Raw genomic sequence first — 8,416 nt, 5'->3', positions numbered from 1 at the left:
TGTGTGCCGTGAATGATACTTTGGATGTATATACATGTGTTTGATAACATGTACCTGAGTCACACATGGAATATCTCCTACCTCTGTCATCATAGGGTGGGATTAGCTTGATGAAAGTGTGATGGTTGAAAGACCAAGGAACTGGTCTTACAGTATAACAGCTGTATTCAACACATTTCCAAGGCATCCCAGGGGGCATACTCTTCTCATCATAAATATCTTTCTTGACCTTTCTTGATTTAGAGATCCTAAGTTCAGCATATATTCCTTGGACATTAAAGTGACTGTAGTGATTCTTTCTGGAGGGAAGGGTCTAGCTTTACAAGTTGACTTAGGAAAGGCTTAGAGAACCTACAATATCTAAATAAAGCCATAGACATCATACATATATTAAAAAATCAACTGTGTTTCTCTGAATGCAAACTGTCATTAATTGTAGACACTTACACTCACAACTTTTCACCATTCCCTTGATGGTGCACGTCATCCTTGTCCAAGGAAGTTTTCTGGAGTTATTAAGACATTAAGCTATGAGGACATGAAAAATAAAATGTGTCAGAACTGAGCTTTTCTGATTCAGACTTGGCTCTAAATAATGGAGTCCCTGGTTATAATTTCAGTTGTGTGTCATCAGACTTTTGAGAGGTTGGAGTTGGCCATCACTTAAGTATTTATTGATGACTACCGGGTTTGGTATGATCAAAAGTGACACGATTCATCTTGTGTTTCTCAATCACTGTCAGTGGGGAGAGGGCGACACTACATAAAGAAGTGAGGTGGGATGACTTCCTGGACAGTTGCCATACTCAGCTCACCACTCACCCCAGGCCAGGAAGTGTCACCATTAAGGAGCCTGTAGTTAAATTTACTCCATTCCACTTGGACAGTGCCCTGTCTAAATGGGGCTAAACTGCCCTGTCCTTCTCTACATATGGCTAGGTCAGTATTTTTGTGTCTGAAGTGTTTCCATGAAGAATTTCAGAGAATGAATGGACATTCTGGGGAGAAGGAGACTTGTGAGAATAGACAAAGCTGATGTCATGAGAAGGTAAGGGGACAGGGTAGATGGCTGTGAGGCTGTGAGGCAGAGCGTCAAAGGCAAGCCTAAGTAAAGCTATACATCCATGTCTACTCCTTCCTCTCTCTCTGGTGTCTGTCCTATGGTTCTCTTGCCACCTGTCCATTTCAAAGCCCAAATAAGGGAAAAGGCACACACATTTTTGAAGCCTTTCCTGAACACCCTGATCAAGAAACCTGTAGAAAAGTCTGGCCTATGAGTTATGAGTCAGCCAGCCTTGGGATTATTTTTAACTTTATTAAACTGGTTATTTGACAAATTCATATGCGTATATGGTACATTCTGAGTACTTTCACTCCCACCTTGTCTATTTCCCTCACCTCTCTTACCCCTCCTCCCTACAACTCCCATTCTCTCATTCATATCTTCTCATTTTGTGACTCACGGAGTCACAGCAGGACTGTTTGAGGACTATTGGTTTGAAGCTGTCCATTGGAGCCTGGTCGGTTCATCTTCGGTGGGCACACAACTGAAGACAATGACTGTGCCTCCTTAAGAATCCATCAATCATCAATAACAGTGATGCCTCAGGCCCAGCAAACCTTCCTGCATCGGCGATTGGATGCGGACAGGCCCAGTCTTGTGTAGGCCCATAGCAGGTAGCTACAGCTGCAGCTGCAGCTTCGAGGTCATGACTGCAGTGGTGATGCCATGTCCAGAAGACAGCATTTCATAGCTCTTCTCCCTGTCTTCTGGCTCTTAGATTTCTTTCCAGGCCCTGTCCCACAATGTTCCCTGAGCTTTACAAGGGGTAGTATAATGTCTTGCTAACATTGGGCACTCAACTGTTACTGATTTTTGACCCCTTGAGCAACCAGGACTCTCTGCCCATACTGTAGTTCATTGCAAAGAGAAAACTCACAGATCAAGGCTGAGCATTGCATGTGTCTACAAGTAGAAACATAAATTTTGGAAAATAATTTGACACTGTCATTTTTGCTAAACAACAGTCATAAGTTCCCTCCTAGGACCCAATAACCTCCTCCTCTGTAGGTTTTTGACTAGATTATGAGGCATGGATTTTCTCTTATGCAGAGACCTCAAATCCAATCACAGAACAGTTTGTTACCCCTGCAGCTGAAAGATATCTTTGGCAACACAGCGTTCACACATTGTCATGGTTATGATGGGTACCACCTTTCAGAAACACAGTGTTCTGAATGAAGGGATAGGGTAAGAAAGAGAATGGCAATATCCTCAGAGCTGATCAAAGTAGAAAGTGCATGAGAGAAACTAAAAGTAAAGATATTATCAGATAAAGAAACCATGGTCCAACCAAGAGCTGCGGGTGAGGAGCCGAGTGCAGAGAGAGCCCTGTGGGTCAGAGAGACAGTAGAAGCTTCCCAAGGATGAACTCTTCTGCTGTGGACAAAAAAGTAGCACAGGGAAGCCATGAATAACCTTGTAATGCAGTTTCACTGTGGCTACAGTGTCCTCATATCTCTAGACATTGGTTGAATGGATATGTCCAATCATCGTTCCTGGAGTTGCAAAGATAATAGGCGCCCCTGTGGACACAGCTTCTAGCAGTAGCTCGTGGACTGACATCATTGAGTTCCATGTTGGTCTCACATCCTTCCCTCTCCTGTCTCTTCCTGGTAGAGGACATAGGGTGTGAGCTGGGCATACATGTACCGCTGAGGCCGCCCTTCTGGCATTCCAGCCAGGTCTTCTGCAGGGTGATGAAGATGCACACCAGTCCATATTGGTCTGGCAGGGTAATTACCATAAGTTATTGGAACCAAATGTATGTGGTACCCTGATTGCAGCTGGTGGCCTCCATCTCAAACTCAACAAGGTGAAAAGCCATCATTGCAGAGTAGAAAGAAGAAAGGGAGAAAAAGAATGCATGCAGTGGAAGTCAGACTATTTCAGTCTGGGATTTACTCAAAAATAGCTTTTAGTGCATTATGAGTCTAAAACTATTTACTTCCTTCTAGCACTGTATCATCTTATCCATTCAAGGTAGCACAATCCTCTTAACATATAGACATTATTTTAAGAGGGTACTGTGACTTCCTGCTGGCAGGTAATGAGACGCTGCAATAAAATAAAAACAAAACCCAAGCCATGGCTGTAGGACGGACGGGGATGTGTCATTCATATAGGCACAGAATTGGATGTGTGCACCTGTGTGCATCAGCGCACCAATCAATGTGGTGCCAGGAACTGAAGAGGTCTCTCTGGGGGAAATGGGGAAATGGATTTAGAAAGTCAGCTGCAGTAAGAAAAATCTTTACTTAATTTATCCTTCCATTTCATGGGCCACCTGGTAGGGTTTTCACAGGCCTGGCACCCCAGGAGGGTGGAAGTCCAGGGTGATGGGAATGGATTTCAGTTTGAGGAAAATATCCCTGACCTTTACCTACATAATATACGGATTATGCATCAGTACAATAATTAAATTACTCAAGTAACATTTTTATCTTCTTCACCATTGTATTCTTTAGCTTCATCTAGTATTATAAAATGAACTCTATAACGTAACTTGCAAAATAAGGACTTACACAGTAATTGAAAATTTAGACATGCTAACAATATTTTAATACCCTTCATGCACATATTCGACTCTTAATGCCTTCTACTTCCAACACTATCTCTCTTCCAATAAGTATGTTTCGGTAGTTGTTGAGCATGTGTGCACTCTTGCACAGTAGACTACTCTTAAACAATGTCACAAGGAAGTCATTACCCTTCCAGTCATACACTTAGGAATGGCACCATGGACAGTTCACCACTCTGCTTCCTGATGGTTGGAGGCTCAGCAGCCAGAGGTGACTGGAGAAGTTATCACTCCCTTCCAGGGGAACTGGTCTCACTACCTGTCAGTGTACTCTGTGATCTGGCCTGGTTATGGGAACCAGTGTGCAGAACAATTTCCAGAAGCCAAGACCTTACCCAGGGCTTTCTACAAAGAGCCCAAAGCTAAGGTTGGCTTTGGGGAAGATGTGAGCCCAACCAGGGAGAATTAAAAGAAATGGGGTGGGGGAATGAGGCAGGAATGTGAGGGAAGCTGAAGAGCGAGCATGGAAGAGGTTCAGCAGGTAAGGCCAGCCCCAGGCATTGTTGGACCCTCCACATACTCAGGATCTACCTCCAACCCCTCAGGGACGGGCCTGGAAGCCAAATACAGGCCAGGAAAGGTGACACCTTATAAGCCTAAATGTGACAGGCTGGCATAAGCAAGGCTCTGAGAGCCCCAGGAACTCAGCACAGGGCTGGGAAAGCCACAGCCCCTTCAGAGCAGGCAGCTAAGCTTTGTGCTTAGCTCTCCTACCCAGACAAAACTGAGAACCTAGGATCGTAGAAAAGGCTGATGCATTTGACTGCACTGAGGAGTTTATCATTTATATGATAGGATATGAGCAAAACGTGCTATGTCACAGAAAAACAGCAAATATAAAATGTAAATCGCACTTATATACATAACCAAGATACAATGGTCTTACGAAAATATACCTTTCAAATTAACAATAAAAAGACAAAATATCAACGAAGTGGTGGTTCTCAACCTGTGGGTTGTGACCCCTTTGGGAGGTGGAATGGCCGTTTTTCAGGGGCTGCCTATGACCATCTGCATATCAGATATTTACATTGCAATTCATAACAGCAGAATTACAGTTATGAAGTAGCAACAAAATAATTTTGGTTGGGGGTCACCACAGCATGAAGAACTAACTGTATTAAGGGGTCACAGCATTAGGAAGGTCGAAAACCACTGCAATACAGACAGACAATGAATATAGAAATGATATTTCAAAATGATAAAAGATTTAATAACCACATATGACATTGTAATTGTCACACAATTAAAAGCACAAATTAATACTATAATATGGTACTATTTTCAATAACACTAAAATATTTAATACTGATTAACTGTAACATTAACAGGGTAAGAGAAGCTGTCTTGGATGTCTAGCAGAAGACTGTGGATTGGAATAAACTGTGGAGGAACAATTTCTTGATATTTGTTGAAAATTTTAATTTAAACACAATAACTTTATTACTCCTGACAGCTGTACATCAGCACATAAACATGTGTGTGGAGAATTAAAGATACATCTGTATAGGAAAACTCTAAAGGTCTCATGAAAGCCACCTGGAGAGATGTCTGCCCTATATGGTCCCATGCGTCTAGGAATAGCCAAGGGTTAGAATACCTTTGATTTTACTAAGGTCTCAAATGTGAGCCAATTGGGGATGGGGACTTGATATTTGTTGATTTAAATCTAAGGAAGCCCCAAAGCAATGGTAAATGAAACTAGATCACAGGAGAGGAACAAACTTGAAACCATCAGAGGATTTTAGTGTGCATCTCTAAAAGTTCATGAAATTTTATTTAGGGGAAAAGAAACACAGACTACTGCTGCCTTGTGATATTACCAAGACTTTGAAATGAAGATTTATAACTTCAGATGCAAATAACAGGATTTCCCCCAAGGGAAGTAAACATGGTTGATGTGACTGAAACCCATCTCCAAAGGGCAGGTGGAGAACCATATAGTAAGTCTGATGAGCTCTGCAGACTTCATGCAGGAGTGGCGGCACATTGGAGCCACGGAGGGATGGACTCCCACTTCCACTGGGGGACCCTCCCAGAGCACCTGAGGGCCTGGCCATGAGCTGACATTAGGTCTCTTTGATAACAAAATCAAAGAGTACATGGACATACAATGACACGGAACAAAATAAAAGAATGGAAGAAACCACAAAATAAAATAGCAAATTACTTTAAATGTAAATGCAGGTACCATTAAAGCCATAAACATTTAAAGGAACTAAATTAGGGAGTATGTTCAGTGCATATGAGGCAGAGGAACAGGACCCACAATGAGAGGCAGCTTAGCGTACTCCGAACGTGGAAGAGTTAGGCTACCCCTAAGGATCACATTTTCAGTGAAAACGTGATTCTTTGGAAGTCATGTTATATTTTCCATGAATATACACAGCATCCACTGCCCGCTTGATAAAGTGTTAAAGGCAAGCATATTGCCAGTTACACACGGTAGGTGTAACTGCTGTTGACACTTTCCTCCTGTTTATATCTGTCCACCTTCTCTACTTTCTAAAGAGGCCACGTGTTCTATCCCCAATATGCTTTTTAAATCATAAAATAAAAAAATGTTGGTGTTAAGTCAAGGTCTGGAAAGCACAATAAGAATATTTGCAATATTTATGAAAACTAGGCATACTGTTCCAAGGTATTAACTTATTTCTTCAAAGGCTCATTGTAAATTAATGAGATTCAAGCCACATTTTACATGCCTTTCAAAATAGCTAGTAACTACTTTCAGGTAATCAAGATTATGTTCAGTAATTAACAAGATATATGTTGTCTTTAAGCACATCTTGGAGATTCTGTTAGGGAAATCTCCCAGTTGCAAAGACAGGGCTTAACTGCTTAGGAGTCTTCAACCCAAATTAATCCATAACCCAGCTGTCAAGCAGAAAGGAAATGCACTAGTTCTAACAGTGAATTCTGAGGTGATGAATGTCACTCTTAGTTCCCAGAAACTATCAAGTAGAAGCTCAGAGAAGTGCTCTGTGTCCCAAGGTGAAATGAAGGGCATTCCTGTGTGGGCACATCGTGTTTGGTATAGCGCTAAAATCTATCAGAGAGAAATAAGCTACAAGGGGCTTCTTCATTCTGACTTTCTGGGAAGGCATGGTCAAGCCTTTGCCATTTGGTTAAACAGGAAATTATGATCCTGCAGCTGCCTGGGTTCCTGCCCCTTCTAGGCTCTCCTGAAATATAGGGAGACAAAAACCCCTGCCATCCTTGACAAAGCCATCTTACCTTTGGATGTTAAGAATATATTTGCATGGTGTCAGCACCTTCAATAATGACAAACACAGTGTTGGTTTTAGCTTTGGTTAGTACAAAAATGGTATTTGCTTGATCTCATTCAGTCCTTGTTGACCTGAAGGTTCAATCTGCTGTTCATTCATTATACTCTAAATTAGTTAAAGAGAGAGTCACAGGATTTTTCTTTCCTAATCCATTGCATCAGCAATGTTACTTGGAATCTAAGTTTTAGGTTTTTAGTTAAACTAATCAGGAGTGTTCCATTCTGTGTGCCAGAAGCAATGGTGATGCTCATGTAAATATGTGTCTGTAAATGCACATTAAATACATTCAATAATTAGGTAATGAAGTTTCACTTTACTGATGATCTATAGTCACTCTCAGATTTAAGAACCGGTTACTGATCACCAAGAAAGGGTCTCACTCTGAAGGCAGTCAGAGCTCACACAAGCTTGTTGTAGGTGTAATCTAAAGCTGCCAGATGTGAGAAACAGCCTGGGAGACTTGTCCACAACCAGGGACTGCCATGCTGTGCGTGTGTTGTACGAGCACATAAGTACTTGAATATGTGCAGTTACACATGTCTGTGCATGTGGACATGTGGGTACACAAATGTGTCTATGCATGTGGAGGTCAGACGTTGACCGCAGGTGTCTTCTCTGCCTGCCCTGGTGCATGGGATTATTCATTTAACTGTGAAATGTTCTCACTCCACCGTCAGGTAGCCAGATGGGCAGGAGTGAATGGCCACCATTGCTGATAACCAGCTGCTCTAACCCCGGAGGACAAACACAATCCTGCTCCTCTAAAGGAAGACTGCTGTTCTGCGTTCCCTATCATTGGAAACAGGTTCATGGCTAGCTTCCTATTTAGACCATGGCTGAGGCAGGAGAGATCAGACCTAGATAAAATCCTACTTTGTTACCAGGCTACCCCCAGGGGGGAAAAAGACCCCATAACATATCATTGGCTTTGCTTCCTTTCCATATAATGGAATAAGTTGTGGAAGTTATAAGTGATAGACTTAGTTAAGGGTGGTGGAACTGGAACCTCAGGAGAGGATATTAGCTTAGTGGCAAACATACTTCTCTGAAAATGCCCATCTGAGGACCAGATAACAATTTCCATCCCAGAGAGTCACTGTAGGGCCTTCCACAGTGGGTCTCCAATGTCTTCCTTTCTTCTTAGCTCTCAGCGAGGCAGTAGTTACATTGACCTCATCCTAATTCCTGGCAGTTGCATTGTGAACACACCTTCGTAAAGCAGGACTGATTCTCATCCTCTTCATATATTCATCTTTAATCTGATACATGCAACCATGCAAGCCTAGTTGTCATGGAGCAAGCCTGACTTCAATCCCCTTCCCATTCCCATTGCTAATCTGATACACTGGGTGTGCCATTGGATTTTATGGATGTTTTGAGTATAAAGTATTAAGCATGTTTGACCCAGAATTATGTGTGAATGTTCCTGTACTCCCTAGGGAAGAAAATGGCTATGCTATTTAAAATATCACTCTTTCAAGTTCC

This window comes from Peromyscus californicus, unplaced genomic scaffold, assembly GCF_007827085.1.
Source record: "Peromyscus californicus insignis strain IS unplaced genomic scaffold, ASM782708v3 Scaffold_18__1_contigs__length_77618521, whole genome shotgun sequence".
Lineage (NCBI taxonomy): Eukaryota > Metazoa > Chordata > Mammalia > Rodentia > Cricetidae > Peromyscus > Peromyscus californicus.
Note: the sequence above shows the minus strand (reverse complement) of the source record.